Source organism: Panthera pardus, unplaced genomic scaffold (assembly GCF_024362965.1).
Source record: "Panthera pardus isolate Hobbes unplaced genomic scaffold, ASM2436296v1 HiC_scaffold_16, whole genome shotgun sequence".
Taxonomy (NCBI): Eukaryota; Metazoa; Chordata; class Mammalia; order Carnivora; family Felidae; genus Panthera; species Panthera pardus.
Window position 1 is genome coordinate 75,588,791 of NW_026526721.1, and position 21,432 is coordinate 75,610,222.

Consider the following 21,432-nt stretch of genomic DNA (forward strand, 5'->3'; position numbering starts at 1 on the left):
CAACAATTTAAAAACTGAAACAAAGCATCTTATACTTCCAGCCAAGATGAAGTATCAGGAAGATGAATTATCTACCCACCAGAAATAATCTAAAAAGCAGACAAATATACATAATGACAGTTTTCAAGACAGTGGATATCAGGCAAGTAAGGACAGTAATCCCTATAAGAGCCTAGGATTACAATATGAAGATGTTTCTGGGATGTGGCCCATGGAGGGAGTAACAAAGGCAGAGCTGGCAGAATATGTGCGCTAAGAAGACAGAGCTGAGAGTCAGGGACATTGACAAGTGCAGGACAGAGTAACAGAGAGGAGTGATACATCCAGAGACAAAGCTATGAGATCTGTGGAGTATCCCCTTCAAGCACTAAGTACTGTTCATTGCATGTAGATGAGAAAAACCTGAAGCTAGGGAAAATCTAACTGGAAGAGTTAGAGGCAACAGTGCTCTCCATCAGACAGGCTGAGGACTAGTGACTATTTTCATCAGCCAGATTGGGAAAACTCATAATTGAGAGGGTCACTGGATAGAGTACTCAGAAGTTTTGCCTCAGTAGTGGCAATAAGTAGCCTACTGTGAATACTGCTCAAGATCCAGCTAATAATCTTAAAAGAAAAACCTTAAAGGATTAAACTGTTCCCAAGTATCTTAACTACCTCTGAACAAAGCTCAAAAATATTTATAAAAATACAAAAATACCTAACACCTAGCAAGGTGAAATTCACAATGTTTGACATCCACTAAAAATCATCAGGCATACAAAGAAACAGAAAAACATAATCCATATAAGGAGAAAAATCAATCAGTACAAACTGACCCAGACCTGTAACCTACCTTACCTTAGCAGTAAGAGATTTACAGACTCCACCAAAGAATACATACAAATGGTAAATAAATACATGAAAATATGTTCACCATCATCAGTCATTAAAGACATATAAATGAGAATCATGATGAAATACTAATTGTAAAATCACTAAAATTATTATTACAAGTTATTAGTGAGGATGTATGAGAAATGGTATTCTCATATACTCTTGATGGGAATGTAAATGGTATAATTATATTGGAAAACAGTTTGGCAGCTTCTTAAAAATTTAGATATAAACATACCATGATTCAGCCATTCTATTCTTATTAGTAGACAATAATTTGAATACAGTTTTATACCAATAAAACTGTTATTCCCATTTGTAAGTAAGTCTTGTATGGACATGTGATTTATTTTTCTTGGGTAAAACTATGAACTCCAAAAGGTTAGGGCTTATCCGTCTTGTTCTCTTTCCCACTTCATACCTAGCCCTGAATCTGGCCATTCTAGGAGTTTAAATATTGGTTGACTCAAATAATAGATTTATTGGAGACTTTGTCTTATCAACAAGTAAATGGATAGTTGAATATCAATACCATGAAATATTACTCCACACCAAAAGTGAATGAACTATTGAACTATGTAAATACATGGATAAATCTCAAAATAATTATGCTAAGCAAAAGAAGCCAAATGATAAAGAGTACATAGTATTTGATTCCATTTATATAACACTCTAGAAAATGCACATCAATCCATAATGACAGAAAGCAGATCAGTAATTATCTGGGGAGTCAGACAGAGAAGTTACAAAGAGGTCAACCTAAGTGTCTATCAATAGACAAACAGATAAGGAAGATGTAGTATACTCCACACACACACACACACACACACACACATAGTGGGATATTACACATTCATAAAAAAGAATGAGGTCCTTCTCTGACCTCAGCCGTAGCAATCTCTTACTCGACACATCCTCAAAGGCAAGGGAATTAAAAGCAAAAATGAACTACTGGGACCTTATGAAGATAAAAAGCTTCTGCACAGCAAAGGAAACAACCAACAAAACTAAAAGGCAACCAACGGAATGGGAAAAGATATTTGCAAATGACATATCAGACAAAGGCCTAGTATCCAAAATCTATAAAGACCTCACTAAACTCCACACCCGAAAAACAAATAACCCAGTGAAGAAATGGGCAGAAAACATGAATAGACACTTCTCTAAAGAAGACATCCGGATGGCCAACAGGCACATGAAAAGATGCTCAACGTCGCTCCTTATCAGGGAAATACAAATCAAAACCACACTCAGATATCACCTCACGCCAGTCAGAGTGGCCAAAATGAACAAATCAGGAGACTATAGATGCTGGAGAGGATGTGGAGAAACGGAAACCCTCTTGCACTGTTGGTAGGAATGCAAATTGGTGCAGCCACTCTGGGAAACAGTGTGAAGGTTCCTCAGAAAATTAAAAATAGACCTACCCTATGACCCACAATAGCACTGCTAGGAATTTACCCAAGGGATGCAGGAGTACTGATGTATAGGGGCACTTGTACCCCAATGTTTCTAGCAGCACTCTCAACAATAGCCAAATTATGGAAAGAGCCTAAATGTCCTTCAACTGATGAATGGATAAAGAAATTGTGGTTTATATACACAAAGGAGTACTGCATGGCAATGAGAAAGAACGAAATATGGCCCTTTGTAGCAACGTGGATGGAACTGGACAGTGTGATGCTAAGTGAAATAAGCCATACAGAGAAAGACAGATACCATATGTTTTCACTCTTATGTGGATCCTGAGAAACTTAACAGAAACCCATGGGGGAGGGGAAGGAAAAAAAAAAAAAAAGAGGTTAGAGTGGGAGAGAGCCAAAGCATAAGAGACTGTTAAAAACTGAGAACAAACTGAGGGTTGATGGGGGGTGGGAGGGAGGGGAGGGTGGGGAATGGGTATTGAGGAGGGCACCTTTTGGGATGAGCACTGGGTGTTGTATGGAAACCAATTTGACAATAAATTTCATATATTGAAAAAAAAAAAAGAATGAGGTCTTGCTATTGCACAACATAGACAAACCTAGCGGGTAATATGCTAAGCAAAATAAGTCAGACTAAGAAAGACAAATATGATATCACTCATATGTGGAATATAAAAAAATGAATAAATAAACAAAAAGCAGAGTCATACCTATAAATACAGAGAAAAAACTGATGGTTGCCAGAGGGAAGGTGGGTGGGAGAATGGACAAGCTGGGTGAAGGAAATTGTGAGATACAGACTTCCAGTTATGAAACAAGTACATCACAGGAATAAAAGGCACAGCATAGTGAATACAGTTGGGGTATTATAATAGTGTTGTATGACTGCATGGTGACAAATAATAAGTACACTTGTGGTGAGAATAGTATAAAGTATAGAGGGGGCGCCTGGGTAGCTCAGTCAGTTAAGCGTCCGACTTCAGCCCAGGTCATGATCTCGCTGTCCGTGGGTTCAAGCCCTGCGTCCAGCTCTGTGCTGACAGCTCAGAGCCTGGAGCCTGCCTGGACTCTGTGTCTCCCTCCCTCTCTGACCCTCCCCCACTCATGCGCTGTCTGTCCCTCTCTCTCAAAACTAAATAAACCTTAAAAAAAAAGTATAGAGAAGTTGAGTCACTATGTTGTACACCTAAAAAATGAGTTAACATGGGTCAACTATACTTAAAAAAATTTTTTTTTAAATAAATAAAAATATGTTATTTAACTTCGAAAAGAAGGGCATGAGGAAATCTTTGGGCATGATAAATACATTTACTCTCTTAATTGTGATGATGATTTCATAGCTATATGCATACATCAAAGCTTATCAAATAGTATGCTTTAAATGTGTAGTTTATTATATATCAATTATGCCTCAATAAAACTGTTTAGTCACATTTTCTTCCTCCAAATAAAAGCAATATCTATAAAATCTAATGATCTTATTCTAGGAACAGGAATGTATTGGGGATATACTGATATTTGTTTCCATGCTTTCCTTGTTTTTGCTGCCTTACCTTCTGCCTTTTATTTAAATTTCTTTCCTAGGATTCTTCTGTCTTTGGTCCTCTTATTTTCATGCCTTATATGCCCTCCTGCATGATTTCTTTCTTTTAAAAAAATTTTTTTTCAATCTTTATTTACTTTTGAGAGAGAGAGAGAAAAAGAGAGAGAGAGGGGAAGAGAGAGAGAGGAGGGGCAGAGAGACAGGGAGACACAGAATCCGAAGCAAGCTCCAAGCTCTGAGCTGTCAGCACAGCACCCAACGCGGGGCTTGACCTCATGAATGTGAGATCATGACTTGAGCAGAAATCGGAGGCTTAGCTGAATGAGCCACCCAGGCACCCTCCTGCACAATTTCTTTATACCTGTCTTTGGCCTTCTTATTTCCATGCCTTTTATACCCTCCCTGCAGGATTTCTTTGTACCTCATGTCTTCAATCCACCAAATCTCTTTCCAGTTCATGTAAATTTCCACAGCTCCTAATCTAAACATCAGTGTATTTCACATTCTCACTTAGATGCCCACTAGCACCTCAAAATCAACATGTCTAAGGATTAATATCTAAAAACATTAAACACCACACAGTGAAACAAGTGTGTGTCACGTGGATACTCATGTGAAACTATATAAATGACATTCCATCACCAATGATGTGTTCCCTCCTACATTTTTACTTGACTATATTCAAAACTTGTAAACTAAATTTTTTTTAATAGAAAATGTAGGTGATAGAGGAATACAATGAGTGGATAAGCAAATATCTATCCAAATACTCTAGAGGCAACCAGCCCACTTTCTTCAAAAAGTCCGTATCAAAAAACAAAGAAGACTGGAAGATGTTTCGGGTATAACAACCAAATGCAATGTGTGACTACTGATTGGATCCTGGTTTGAATAAGCCATCTAAACATGGTCCTTGGGAATAATTAGGTGATTTTAATATTGGATATTACAGGGTGTTTGAGAATTTTGTTAATATTTTTGATGTGAATATGGCAATGACATTATGAAAGTAATGTTTGTTTTTGTTTTAAAGATAGAAAAGTGAAGATTTCTCCTTTTTTTTTTTTGTCTAGCTTTGCCCAAGTTTGCCATGTATTATTCTGGGAACTGTTTTCCTCAGAAGAAACTTCAGTCAACTGCTCTTTGTCATGAGTATAAGAAGATTAAATAGATATAAAGAAAAAAAATTCCCGCATCCTTTATTCTTAGCAACTAAATATTAAATCTGTGATCTTGACAATGTGATTCCAGTGTTTGCTCCTGCCAAACTGAAGCAAAATTTTTATCCTGGAAAAGCTGTATCTTCGGGTTTTCAAATGAAATCATCTGGAAATCAATACATGACTTTACAGGGATAGATTTCTGTGATGAGGAATATAGTTCAAATCATGATGGATGTTAGAAAACAGGTAAAATTCCTAAGCTCACTCTTTTTTCTTCTTTCTTCTTCCCTTCTCTGTCTGTCTCTCTTCTTGCTCCTCTTATGGATATAATAGTATTAAGAATTGAGGATGATAACTTTCACTTTCTTAATGTAGTATTTATTTCAACAATAAATTTTCTTTCTATTATCACATTTCATTCTTCTGGAAACCTTGGGATCTTTAGGTGGCTAGTATGTTTTTTATTACTGTTTCCATATTTTGGGGAGCTGAGGTTTAGAGATGACTACATCTACCAACTTTGACTGTACATTTTAGATTCATTTTATTCAAAAATACTCATAAATATTTGTTTTTCTAATTTCACATTGAGGGATTTTATAATAATTCTGTTTCTATTTTTTAGCAGGTATGTGCATTTTTGCATGTTTTTAGGTGATCTCAATTCATGTTAAATTTCATATGAAATTTTGAGAGCTTCCGCCATGATAATAATCTGAAAATAAATTAATGCAAATGTGATCTAATATGTAAAGTGGTGCTATTCTATAATTATAAAAGGCAATTTACTCTTCAGAAGTAAAATGCTGTAAAAACATTTTTCTCTTGAATAAAAAATATTTCTGCCCATTTGTGCAGCTAAATAGACTATTTCTATTGTTTCCAAAATGAGATGGAATCAATTTATTTGGAAGGTTTAAGATGACAAGTTTTATGGTAACATAAATAATTCACACATCTTCCTATGTTATCCCTTCATCTTCATGTTCCTCACATACTTAAAGCTGTGTTGGAATTTTTGAGTGAATGCATACAAGCTCACATGTCTCCAGGCATACATGATATGAATAAGTGAAGTGGTATTAGATGTGCTTATTGTCTCATAATTGATTAAAAGATAGAAACATAAATATTTAGTGTGACATATTTAACGAATAAGAAACAAATCAGAAGAACTGGTTTCAGCTCTAATATGTAATGAGCTTGGAAGTAGTCATTCTCATTTTAACAAGAAAAAAGCTAAATGAGTGGAAAATCAACAAACTCTTCTTAGATCCAGCTGAAAATTAAGGTCACAGGGGAAAGCACTAGTCCAAAATCTTGAGACACAGGCAAATACAGAAAATGATAGTCACGATCTGCTTACTTGAAGCAAAATCTGCTGGAGCTAGTAACAGGATCATTTAAATGGTCATTTTGATGAATTGCTGAAGACTCAGATATGACACAAATATTGGAATTATCAGGCAAGAATTTTAAAATAGCTAGGCAAATCAATGGATTCATAACAAATGGTAGTAGAATAATTGGGTGTACAGAAGCAAAAAGAAAAATAATAATGAAGGCATAGACCTTAAATCTTTCATAAAAACTAACTCAAAATCAATTATAGACCTAAATGCAACTTAAATTAAAAACTCTGCCCTCCAAAAGCACTGTTAAGAAAATGAAAAGACAAGACACACACTGGGAGAAAGTATTTGCAGAACACATAGTCTGATAAATAACTTGTAATTATATTCAAATTTTGTATCAACATTTACAGAGAACACACACTCAATAATGAGAAAACAATCCATTATAAAAATGAACAAATTTTCTGAATATACACCTCATCAAAGGAGATATGCAGATGGAAAATAAGTATATGAAAATACGTCCCATACTGTATGTCATTAGGGAATTATAATCAAAAACAAGAATGAAATACCACTATTAAAATGACTAATATTTTAAAAAATGATAATACCAACTGCTGGTGAATATGTGAAGCAACAGGAACTCTCATTTATTGCTTGTGGGAATGCAAAGCAGTACACTGGTTTGGAAGAAAGTTTGGCAATTCCACTCATAGATAATTACTCAATTGAACTGAAAACTTATGTCTACAGAAAAATTTGAACACAAATATTTATAGCAACTTTATTCATAATCACCTAAATGTGGAAGCAATCAAAATGTCCTTCAAAGGTTCGCAGATAAACAATCTATGGTACATCCATACAATGGGATATTATCCAGTGATAAAAAGAAATGAGCTATGAGATCCCCTCCAAAACATGGAGGAATGCTAAATGCACATTGATTTGTGAAATAAGCCAGTCTGAAAAGGCTACATAGTATATGATTCCAACTATATGATATTCTGGAAAAAAACCGCAAAACTATAGAAACAATACAAATATTGGTGGTTGCCAAGAGTTTGGAGGAAAGAGAAGAGGGATGAATAGGTAAAGCACCAGAGACTTTTAGGGTGGTGAAACTATTAAGTATGACACTATAATGGTGGATTCATGATGATATGTATTTGTCAAAATCCAACAAACTGTACAACACAAGTGAACATTAACGTAATCTATGAATTTTGTTAACCATTGCTTTTTATTAATTCATTCATTACTTGTAACAAATCCACCAGACTAATGAAAGATGTTAGTAATAGGGGAAACTATATGTGTGGGGTGGAGATATTGATATGGGAACTCTGTACTATCTGCTCAGTTTTTCTTTAAGTCTGAAACTATTTTTAAAAAATAAAATCTATTAATTAAAAAAATATAGATGACATGATACTGTATATAGAAAACGCTGGAGACTCCACCAAAAATTGTTAGAACTAATATATGAATTCAGTAAAGTCACAGGATATAAAATTATTCAAAAATCAATTGCATTCCCATACACAAATAATGAGTTATCAGAAAGAGAAATTAAGAAAAAAAAAACCATTTACAAAAAGAATAAAATGCCTGAAATAAATTTGACCAAGGAGATGAAAGACCTATACTCTGAAAATTGTAAGACACTGGAAAAACATTGAAAATGCCACAAATAAATGGAAAGATATACCATGCTCATGGATTGGAATAATTAATATTGTTAAAATGACCCAAATCCAAAGCAATATACAGTTTCATTGCAATCCCCATCAACATACTAGTGGCATTGTTTATAGAACATTTTTCAAAGAATCCTAAAGTTTGTGTGGAACCACAAAAGACCCCTAATAACCAAAGCAATCTTGAGAAACAGGAAAAAGCTACAGATACCACACTCTCTTGATTTCAAACTATGCTATAAAGCTATAGTAATCAAAACAGTATGGTACTGACATAAAATCAGATACATAGATCAGTAGAATATAATAGCCCAGAAATAGACTCATGCATATATGATCAGTTAATTTATGACTAAGGAGGCAAGAATGTACAATGGGAAAAGATAATCTCTTCAAAAAATGCTACTGGGGATACTGGACAGCTACACACAAGAGAGTGAAACTAGACCACTATCTTATACCATATACAAAAATAAATTCAAAGACTTGAATGTAAGACCTGATATCATAAAACTACTAGAAGAAAACATACGCAGTAAACTCTTTGACATCAGTGTTAGCAATATTTTGGGGGGCCAGTCTTCTCAGGCAAGAGTAACAAAAGCTAAAATAGACAACTGGGATTATTTAAAACTAAAATACTTTTGCACATTGGAAGAAAGCCATTAGCAAAACAAAAAGACAACTTATTAAATGGGAGAAGATACTTGCAAATCATTCCTCTGATAAGGGGTTAACACCCCCAAAATATATAGAATTTATACAACTTAAAAAATTTAAAAATGGGCGGAGGACCTGAATAGATGTTTTTTCTAAAGAAGATATGCAAATCGCTAACAGGCACATGAAAAGATACTCAACGCCACTAGTCACCAGAGAAATACAAATCAGCACAATGAAATATCACCTCACACTGGTTAGATTGGGCTATTATTAAAAGGACAAAATAACAAGTGTTGGTGAAGATATGGTTAAAAGAGAACCCTGGTACACTGTTAGTAGGAATGTAGATTGGTGCAGCCACTATGGAAAACAGTATGGAGTTTCCTCAAAAAATTTAAATTTAAAATACAACTACCGCATGATCCAGAAATTCCACTTCTAAGTATTTATCTGAAGAAAATGAAAACACCAATTCAAAGAGATATATGCATCCCTATGTACATTGCAGTGTTATTTACAAAGCCAAGATATGGAAGCAACCTAAGTCTCTATAGATAGATGAATGGATAAAGAAGATGGATATATATATATATATATATATATATATATATAATGAATATATATGAATATATATTCATGCATATATATATGAATATTGTATAATATTCATATATATAATATGAATATATATGAATATTATACAATATTCATATATATGAATATATATATTAATATATAATATGAATATATATATAATATGAATATATATATATATATATATATATATATATATGATGAATCAGAAATTTTTTTCCAGGGGTTCCTGGGTGGCTCAGTTGGTTACGCCTCTGACTTCAGCTCAGGTCATGATCTCACAGTTCATGGGTTTGAGCCCTGTGTCAGGCTCTGTGCTGACAGCTCAGAGACTGGAGCCTGCTTCAGATTCTGTGTGTGTGTCTCTCTCTCTGCCCCTCCCATGCTCACGCTCTGTCTCCCTCTCTCTCTCAAAAATAAACATTAAAAAAATTTTTTTAATACAATTTTTTTCTTCCAATAGAATCACAGCAAAGATCATTTTATTTTCATTCAAGAATAATAAACTGTTATCAAATAATTTAAAAAAAAATTTTAATCTTTATTTATTATCAAATAAATTCAAATGTAAAATATACTATTTAAAATAGCATAAAAATATAAGATACCTAGGGATGATTCTAACAAGAGATGTATGATTTTATGCAGAAAATAATGCAATTTTGTTGAAATATATTTACTGAGTCCTGAACAGATATATCTTCTTGATATATTGAAATATTCAACATCATAAAGATATACACTCCATAATAATCTGTACATCTAGTACATCTAACAAAAATCCAAAAATTTATAGGAAATGTAAATAATCAAAATAATCATGAATAAAAAATTTCCCCACAAAACTGCACAACTGGCAATAAAATCATAGTAATTAGACAGTGTGTTACTAACCTAGGTTTAGATACTCAGACCCATGGATCAGAATTTATAGCATAGAGACAGGCATATAAACATGGGCCCTTAATATGACTGAGGTGGTTTTACAGGGCACTGGAGAAAGGTTTAACTTGATAATTTTTTAAAAATGTCTTTTATTTTAAAAGGGAGAGCAAGCAAGCAGGGTAGGGGGAGGGAGAGAGAGGGAGAGAGAGAATCCCATGCAGGCCCTGCGTTGACAGCAGGGAGCCCGACTTGGGGCTTGATTCCATAAACTGTGAGATCATGACCTGAGCCAAAATCAAGAGTCAAATGCTTAACTGACTGAGCCACCCAGGTGCCCCTAAAATTGATAATTTATGTGAAAACATTTGTTATTCATGTTAAAAAAAATTAAACCTGTTTCATACTTTACATAAAACTCAATATTCTTTACATTAAATACATAAATGTAAAAGCCAAAACTATAAACAACTAGAAAACCATATGGAGAATATTTTATTACCTTGGTATAAAAAGTATTTTTTAGACAAAATACAAAAAATCACAAAGGAAAATATTGGCAATTTAAAATTGGTAATTAAAGTCATGAACTTTTTAAATGCAAAAAAAAAAATGTCTCAGAGACATGAAATATTGAGCCACAAACTGGGAAAATCTATTTTCTACATATAAACCTAGCAAAGAATTAGTGTTGTAAATACATCAATTAATAAAAATAAAAAATAGAACTGAGAAAGTAGACAACAATTTCAAAAAGTTAGAATATCTAATTAATAAATAAACATATGGAATAAACATATTAAAAGATGTTAACCATCAATACAAATAGAAAAATGTAATTGAAAAACACTTGAAGATACAACTTCACAACCAATTTCTTGATTGATTTAAGAACAGTCATTGATTTTCACTTTGTTCAACTTTCTTCTTGATAAGAGTTATGACTTCTAAGCTTTTTACTTGTCAGAGCTAAAACTGGAAGTCTTGTGTTTCTATTCATTTTTTTTAATTTTATTTTTAATTTTTTAAAATTTATATCCAAATTAATTAGCATATAGTGCAACAATGATTTCAGGAGTAAATTCCTTAGTGCCCCTTAGTGTGCTTCTATTCTTTAAAAATTTTTTTTTTTAATTTTATTTTAGAGAGACTGTGAGAAGGAGATACATTTGTCTTATGCGGTGTTGAAAAGGATGTGGAAGAACTGGAATTCTCACACTGTGCTGGTGAGAATGTAAAACACTACATTTTGGAACACAGCTTGGAACTTCCCTAAAAAGTTAAACACACACATATCATATGACCCTGCCTTTGCACTTCTATTTACCCAGTGGAAGTTTATGTCCCTACTGAGAGGAATAACAAATTGTAATATGCCCAGCACAAAGGAATGGGTTGTTGATCCATGCATTAATATGGATGAGCCCATAAAAAACTGTACTGAGTTAAAGAAGCCTGAAAATAAGAATATCTTCATATGTCAAAAATTATCAAATTGTGTACTTTATAAATGTGAAGTTTAAGTCAATTTTATCTTTAAAATCTTTTTTTAAATTTTTTGTTAATGTTTATTTATTTTTGAGAGAGAGAGAGACAGAGTGCCAGCAGGGGAGGGGCAGAGAGAGAAGGAGACACAGAATCCAAAGCAGTCTCCAGTCTCTGAGCTGTCAGCACAGAGCCTGATGTGGGGCTCGAAGCCACAAACCATGAGATCATGACCTGAGCCAAAGTCGGATGTTTAACCAACTGAGGCACCTAGGTGCCCCCAAAACCTTTCTTCTTTAATCCCCAAAATATTTTTTTGTAATTGTGAAAAATCATTGAAATGAAAAAATCCTTAGAAGGTAACTTATAAAGGTAACTTAAGAAAAAATGGAATGACCAATTTATCCTCCATTTTTTTTTTAGTGATAAAATTGCTTAAAATCCTTTTGCAAAATCACATACAGTGTTCATATGGTTTCACCAAATGGTCACAGAATGAATCATTTGATCCTATGTAAATTTTTCCAGGGAATATCCAAAGTAACAATACCCATACTATGAGGATATATCAATTTTCTTTATATCTATTTTAGAGCCCTTTTCTCAGAGAGGGCCATTTTATTTCTGATTATTTGTTTTATGCCTTTTAGATCATGCATGTTTGCTTTAGCTCTTCTATATTCTAGCATTATTACTCTAATCTAGTATTTACCACTTTTATTTTGTAACAACTTTTAATTTACTTTAGGGATCCATCAATGTTGTGGTTGTTCACTTATGATTACAAATCATCACTGATTATTTACTGATTTCTCACAAATTCCCAACATTGCCTTTCTTCAATGTGTCCATACTCGTTTTTCCCACATTTCAGATAAGCAGAAGTCTTTTCGTCTTATGAGGCCTATATATCAGGTTTTTGTTGATGTGATTTAGTTTGTATTTCTTTTGAGCAGACTATCAGTAAACAGCAACGTTCATCCAAGCCACTGCTTTTCCTCCGTGCTGACACAATTAAATCTGGTATCCTGCAAAGATCGCTTGTCTGAGTGAGTGTAGCTTGCAGCTCCTTGTCTCTGCCAGTCATCAATGCAGAACGTGGCCCTTGGGATTTTCATAGCCATTTGTGCCTCCCAGACTCTGCTGTTTCAATTAAGACATCATTAGTTGGGCCTACATAACTGTAGCACACATTTTTTTTAATGCGTTCTGTGCAGTCTGACAAAATATGCCTACTCATTCTCTTCCTTTTAATTAGTCCCACATTCACTGTATTTGGTAATTATTCATCACAGTTTGTAGTTATGAGGGTCAATATTTGGTAATTTCATTAAGTATGGTAACTTTTGCTATGTATATTGCACTTTTTGTCTATGTAGTTGTCTCAGAGAAGAAAGTTAAAGAACAATTTTTTTAAGATTTGTTTGTTTTTTTTTAGGTATCTATAAGGATATTTTTATAATATTAGAATTGGGAAATTCTTAAGATATGAAATTGAGAAACTATAAGTCTAAATTTTGACAGATTTCTCTTTGTGGAAGAAAGAAAAAACTCACATAGAATAAAAGACACATAATCAAATCCGAAGGAGAAAAGAGAGCCAGGATGAAAATATATATAAATATATGTAGTAGACAAAGGCTCAATCCTAAAATTAATGGGAATAAAACAAAGAACTAGTGCAATAGAAAAGATGGCACAATATATAAATCAAGTTTAAAAATGTGTTAATAAATTCCAAGAAAATGCCCAACCTCACAATTAAGTAGGGAAAATAAAATTAAATAATATTTAATTTCAGTGTTTCATAATTCTGCATATTTAAAAATTGATATCCCAAATGTATGGAAATAGACACTTCTGTGAGATTATAGACAGGATGCATATAATATGCATATATTTTTGGAGGCTGTCTTTGTCAGTTTTGGCTGCAATAACAAATTCTCATAGGTTGGGTACTTAAACAGCAGACATTTAATTTCTTACAGTTCTGGAGGCTGGGAGGTTCAAGATCAAGGTGCTGGCAAATCCTGTGTCTGGTGAGAGCCTGCTTCCTGGTCTGCAGATGGCCTTCTTCTCATTGTACCTTTTCATGGTACAGAGCAGAGAGAGAGAGAAAACAAGCTTTGTGTGTTCTTATAAGGGCACTAATCCCACTCATGAGGGCTTCACCCAAATGACTTAATTACCTCCCAAAGGCCCAGCATAACATCAGGGATTAGAATTGCAGGGGGCTATAAACATTCAGTCCATAAGTGAGGGCATTTGGGCATTATCTGTTAAATCTAACAACTTCAACCCAACAGACTTTGACCCCCAAATCCTACATGTAAAAATCCCTATGATAACAGTATGACACAGGTGCAAAGACAGATGTATGCACACTGACAGATTCATATGATGCATTTTTGTAATAGTAAAAAATTAAAAATATCCTAAAATGTCTACAGATAAGAAACAATAAAGTAAATGATCATACACATATAATATAAAATAATATAAAATTCCTTGGTAGGAATGAGGTAGGTTTGTGTGTGGGGTGGGCACTAATATAGATGGGTCTCTGTAAAACTTTAAGTGAAAAAAAGTAACCATAAATCACAGTTACTAGAAATTTTAAATTGAATATTTCAATAAGTCCTGATAATATGAGATTGTTATTGTCCCCAAATTCTATCACATGTCTCAAAGTGGGACCCCTAATGCAAAGTGATAGTAAATTGCAGAATCAGGATTTGATACCATAACTATCTGGTTTCGGAGCCTATTCATTCTTATCACATAGGCTTATCACCTGCCCTTGTTGTGTGTGGTATTTATATTCCCATGACCTAGCAAAGTAGCTGACTCAAGGTTCTCAACCCCTTTTAAACAGATGAACAAATGAATGAACACTGTGATTCATGGTATTGTGTTTTTATGCAAAGACAGGACAGATTTCTGTCTTCTAGAGTTTCACAGTATACAACACGAATAAGCCATAACATGATATCCCCCAGAGCATGAGAAAAGTAAAAATAAAGCTCATGCAATAAAAGATGAAACAAAAACCATATAACATGGCTTGTAAGGAGTGGAGAAGTACCCAAAATGGTGTTATAAAAGTGGCACTTGAATAATCCCTTGATAATTGGGTAGGATTTCACCAAATAAAAATGGAGGGATTGAGAGATAAGGTAGAGAAACAGCAAGCAATCCTAATTAATGAAAGGCACAAAAACACTGGAGTAAGGAGATTTTTACAAAACTGTGACTAGTCCAGTCTGCTTGAACTAAAACAGTTTAACTTTAAAATCAGGTCAGAGAGATGGCAACTTTGTCTATTGGCAAATGGAAGAGTTTGAAATCATTTGTACCTGGGGGAATATGAGCAGAGGCTATGTTCTAGGATGATTATCCTGGCAGGAGCATGTTGTGTGGGCTGAAGCGGGGGGGAATATGGAGAGATAATCTATTTACGAAGTAGTTTCAACTATTGGCATGAGAAGCAACTGAAGCTTAACCAGAAAATGGGTAGTACAAAGAGAGGGAGACTCAGATTAATGAGCAGAAAGATTAGGAAAAATTTTACCTTATTATGTTCACTTTGAATTTTTTATTAAATCTTGGGGTGGTGTTCAGTACTAGTTGTTACAGAAATGGTGGATTCTGACCAAGAATACAAGAATCCAGGTATTAGGCTGAAAGGATCAATATTTCTCATCTAATACACCAAAATACATCTTTATACTCTGTCTCAAGAGTACAGGTAATCTATTAGCTAATAAAAAAATCCTAACAAAGACAAATCAACACCTTGCTTATATCCATAAATGAGACAGTAAGTTGTTTTTAATTAACTATGAAGACAATTGAAGTCATTCATTTCTATATTATGTGGTATTTAGATCAAATGTGCTCCTTTCAGACAGTCAGACTTTTGATAAATTTGATAGAAAATCATGGTCGGTAACAACTGAATAGAAACAGATGGGCTGGAAGTTTTCCAAAGGCCTTGCACAAAATATTTGTTATAAAAGCATGAAGAGAATTTTCCCAGAAAACTGATTTAAAATTTACTGCTTTGTTCATGCTTAAAAATGGCAGATTATAGAGCCGAAATTTCTTTACATTTTCTCCTATTTAACAAATTTAAAATGAAAAACATTCTAATTGGGAATCAGCCTGCAGTACTAAGTATCTATTTTAGCACATATACTTTTACTATTAAGGGCAGGGTGAGGAAGAGGAGCAAATGAGACTATTCTTTCAGTGCTGAAACATCAGAAGACACCTGCATTTCATCCTATTTTTCAGCCATTACATCCATTAGAGAAATGCACTAACAAGTCATTGTAGATAGAAGAAAAAAGAATAACATGCTCTGTACTCTTACAGAGAAATTTTTGTAGTTTTCAGAACACTGCCCTATATTCATAACTCGGTTTTATTGATGTGGTGGGAATTTAGTGAAAGCTTTAATTTTGTATGAACCAGCCAGAAAGACTACACTTTTCTTGCATTTTAGTATGAATGAGAACAACATCTTATAGCAGCCTAGAACTGCTAATTTCAGGGAGATTTTACTTTGGTGAATCCTGTTTGTTGTATCTGGAATAAATTTATAGTCAACCTTACCGAATGTAAAGTTAATTAAATCACTTTGGTTATTAAAGACCAATTGGATGCCCTCCTCACCTGGAGTTACAATATCCTCTGGTAGTTATTGATCTCAATGGGGCCACATTTGTAAGATGGGAAGAAGTAAGCACAGAAGCCTAGAAAAGTGATAAATGAAGGAATGAAAGAAATAGGGTTCTAAGAGTTAAAGAGGGAGAATTAATCTGAATATGAAGCATAGAAAGAACAGATGCAGATCCTGTTGGTTTTCTGTTGGTTTTCTCCTATAAACACCTCAATTGTAACTAAAGGTTCTTTCTTCTACACCCTGCAGAAAGCACACTGAGATTATTTATGAACAAATGAATGAATGCATGCATGAATGAAAGAGTTTATGTACTTAACAGACACTTAAATGGAGTTTATTATGTACCTAGTACTGTCTTAAGCATGTTACAATTTCTAATCCCTATAATTTCCATAATTACCCTAGAGGTAGATAACATTATTCCATTTGTTAGTTTAAAACACTAAAGCATAATTTAAGAAACTTTCCCACATTATAATCACAAAAGTCTTTTTTTTTGAAAGGCTTTCAATTTACATTGAAGACTCCATTGAAATATCTGTAATGTAATTCAATCTAGTGTACTTTTCAAACCACTCCACACAGGTTATCTTCTTTGACCTTCACAATACCCTTGAGATAAATAGGCCAGGAATTATTATCTCTACTTGAAAGTTGAAGAAACCGAAGCCCAGAAGTTTCACAGGGCTTGCTCAAGGTCCAAAAAATGATGGATCCGTCCTTCAAACTTAAGCTGAAGCTGTCATTCAACTCTCTTTTTTTAAAATGCAAGTCCAGCATTCATTCCACTATACTCACAATAATAGTGTGAAGTTTGTTGCTGACAATTACCTACCTGTGAGCATCCCATTATGCTTTGTAATACAGACCCACCCCATGTAATATTTCTCTTTCATACGGAAGAAATAACAGACACTGATTCCTCAGGCTATCTCAGGTTGTCTGTCACAAACCAAAAGCAAGCCAGCTTTGACATCATGACCCAGGACAAGATATCCCTGAACAATCTGCCATGTGTGTGTCCATTCCAAGTCCTCCCCTCTTTGATGCTACAGTCTAAACTTAACCTCATAGCAGACATTCAATAAGCTCTACTTATGAATGGTCTTCTCATGGGGGATTATTGAGCTCTATAATACCAACATTTGTATTTAATGTTGTGATTGATAGTAAAATAATCTCTGCCTACTTTCACTAGAGAAAGTCATGAAAATTTATACATTAAAGGTAATGAACTGTATTCTTTATCAAGGCTATCCCTTAGGAGGAATAAAGGAAAAAACTGTCATGATTGTGTTATTACCTTTTAAAGAGTCAGAGTCCACAAGCTTTATTTGTTTAAAAAGTTGAGAATCAGCATTTTAAGTACAGAAGAGAAATAAAATTCCTCAACTTACAAGAATATCATAGAGAAATCCCCCCAGTCTAGTTTTCCACCAATTTTTTGAAGCACCACCCTCTACTCAAAACCGAAAGACATGTGTTGCCTTTACAAATCACAATTTTCTAGTTCTGTAGGTTTCTCATGTTACTTAGTTTACATACAAGACACTCTCTATTCTACCTTCCCTTCTTGAATGTTTAAAACCACCGTTAAGGTACCCCTAAAAAGCAAGCCATCATCTCTGAACTCTCAAAATGCTGGCAGAGCATCTCTCGTGGTCTTCATTACATTCAGACCTGTGGATAGTCATTATGCACATGCCTTTTCTAATACACTTGAAAGATTTGTCTATGTATCTCTCGAAGGATTTGTACAAAGTCACATTCAACTTATTGGTTCAAAATGGGGAGTGAAGTCAGATATTTAACTGACCCAGATTCTTTCTATTGGACTACACTGGATTAAAAAAAAAATTAATAAAAAAAAGAAGGTAGAAAATAAGCTAACAGACACACAGAAACTCTAAGTTCTGAGTTTCCATTTCAGAATATTACTTCATGCATATTGTCATCATTAATCCATTATCTGAAGGCCAGCTAGCTATTGTGGCTATAGGATTTTAAGACTTGTTTTATTATTATTGCCTTTTTGGACCCCAAAAATAAAACATTTAATTTAAAAAGAGAGCACATATGTTAATTTAAATCTAATTATAGTTTATTTTAAGTGAACTTAACTGACTTTTTTTTTCTTTTTACACAAAATACAGACTAAATTCACAAGCAATTTTCAGTTGTCAAGTTGTAAGCCAAGATGATTCATCTTCTGACTGCTATAAAGCATTAAGGATCATGAGTACTCATTGTGGATTAACAATCTCTACAGCAAGGCAAAAGAAGACCATAAGAGACTCTTGAATATAGAGAACAAACTGAGGGTTACTGGAGGGGAGGAGGTGGGGAAATGGGCTAAATGGGTGATGGGCATTAGGGAGGTCACTTGTTGGAATAAGCACTAGGTGTTATGTGTAAGTGATGAATCATTGGGTTCTACTCCTGCAACCAACACTACACCGTATGTTAACTAACTTGAATTTAAATAAATAAAGTAAAAATAAATAAATACAAAATAAAATAGAAAAAAGCACATATTGATTATTTATATTAGTATAATCACTGAGAAGCTGGACATTATTACATCTTACTCTCACATTTAGAGAGAAAAGGAACTGCCACTGAAGAGAAAAGGAACTGAAACGGAATTTAGTCCCATTTAATTTATCTTTACTGAACTCCATAGAGCATCCTTCTAGACATTCATTAGGGTAAGTTCTTCTAAGGTCAGACTTTTCTCCCAACTTCTGAAAGTCAGTACAATTCAAACTAGTAATTTCCACAGATGTTCTCTATTGCAAAACTCTTCTCAAGTGGGCCATGTATCAGTGCAGTTTTTACCACATCTTATTTGGCTAGGAGGCAAAAATCATAAATTGGCAAAAAAATAGGGCATATATAATGTATATTAAGCATTATCTTCAGATGATTTGTATATTTCAGCATTTTGCAAACATAAATTACTATCTAATTTTTATTCATTATTCCTAAAACACTCCATGGTATTTCAATTCCCTGCTTATTGAGGTAGATTAGTCATTTATCTTAGGAGACACAAATAACTGGCATTAGAATTTTAAGCCTCTAAACTCCTGTCTGCTTACCTATGCTGTCTCTCATTTACATTTTCACATTCAGGAAATTTTTATTTTATCTGAAATAATAAGTTGACCCATATAGAATTCTTTTGATAATTTTAAGCAAAAAAAAAAAGGATGATTGCATTCATGTGTGTGTATTTCTGTGTGTGTGTTTTGAGTTATATTGCAGTGTGTGGGGTGGAATTTGAAGAGGGGCACATAAATACAAGCATAGACTATATCCAAAATATGGATATTTAGAAATATTTGGATGAATTCTTCTCAAGTGTTAGAGAAAATACAGAACCAACTTCAAATAAGTACTTTGATTAAAGTAAATGTCAAATTACTTTTGCATTTTTGCTAATTAAAGCAAACTTCTTAAAAGTTAATTGTGACATATTCAGGCCTTTTGAAATTTATTCCGATGTTTTCACCTTCTCAAGTAATGGAAATACATCTTTAGGAAACTCAGAATCTCAAATTTAAATAAAACAAAATATATACATGCTAGGCACCAAGTGCCCTACTGATGGAAATAGATATGAAAGAGAAAACCCAGAGGTGTTTTCTGACATTTGTGGAAAACTAAAACATGCATGCCTGGAACATTAAATAAATGTAAAAATGTAACAGCATCATTCTACTGAAAGAACTGTGAAGTCCTCTTTAACTCTTAGAGTCCAAGTTTTCATACTTCTGAAAGGCAGAGGTTTACAGTGAGGGTCAGGGTTACTTATAGAATTTTAGACTTTTCAAATGGGAAGGTGTTCTGAGTTAATACAGGAATTGTTAGGGATAAATGTAAGTGAAGATGTAAAACTAAAGGTAGACAATACTCAATAAAGTACTCAATAAACTTTTGATTAGGACTTTTGCTGAACAGTGTATACTTAATACTTTGGGAGGCTAATGCACAATGGGGGAAGCCCCTAGTACACTGTTAAATAAAGCTGAGAATCCAATAGCTATAATATCAGTCAACCATTACCCTTCCCTAGCACAGTCATAACAAAATGCAAGGAAGATTATCTTTGTAACCAATGGAGCAAGAGGGGAAAAAAACCAAAATCAGCATATTTATCTCTGGGATGTTGCACATATAAGTCAACCATCAATATGAACTGCAACTCAAATTCACATCACCTGAATGGTCAAGTGGAAAAAAAAATTCACTCTGTTTAAGGTTGTGGAGGGACTCCTAGTGGTTCTAGGCCACTTTAAGAAGAAAACCTAATTCATCTCTGAAGTTTACTAGGTTTCCAAATAGTCCTATAAATAATTTCAAGCAAATTAAGCAACTCATAGTACAAATAACTATGCAAACAAGGAAAAATATACAATAAATAAACCCAGAAGAAACAGACTCAAAATTATATCACTTAATTAGGCCCAGATGTTTATTAAGTTTACAAATATAGAAGTACTGAAAACTATAGAAAATTATTTAAAAATCACCAAACCATAGAATTTCCAGAAATAAAAAAAAATCTTCAAGAATCCCAAATAAAATTCAATAGAAGTAATTAAATAGAGTAGACACAGTTAAAGAAAGAATTAGTGAATTGGATAAATAGCACTAAAATGAAAGCTGTGAGAGGTTAAGACAGGCAAGTTCTAAAACATTTTTATTGGAGTTTTAGGAAGAAATAACAGATTGGAAGAGTGTTAAAAAAGAATGGGTAAGTATAATCATTAATTGATGAAAGAATCTAATCCACAGATTCAAGAATTCTAGCCAATTCCATATGATTATAAAACAATATCCACACTTAGACATTTAATCTGAAATATAAGAAGAAATAAAGCTCACACAAATGGTAAATATGTGGATAAACTAAATGTGCATTAACTACATAAAACAATGTTGTTTTATGCATTAAAAATTACAGGATGAAAATGTACAACAGTAGGTCAGGAGTGAGGGTAAATAAAATAAAAATGTCCTAATTCCCCACATTGTTGGGAAAAGTTAATTTT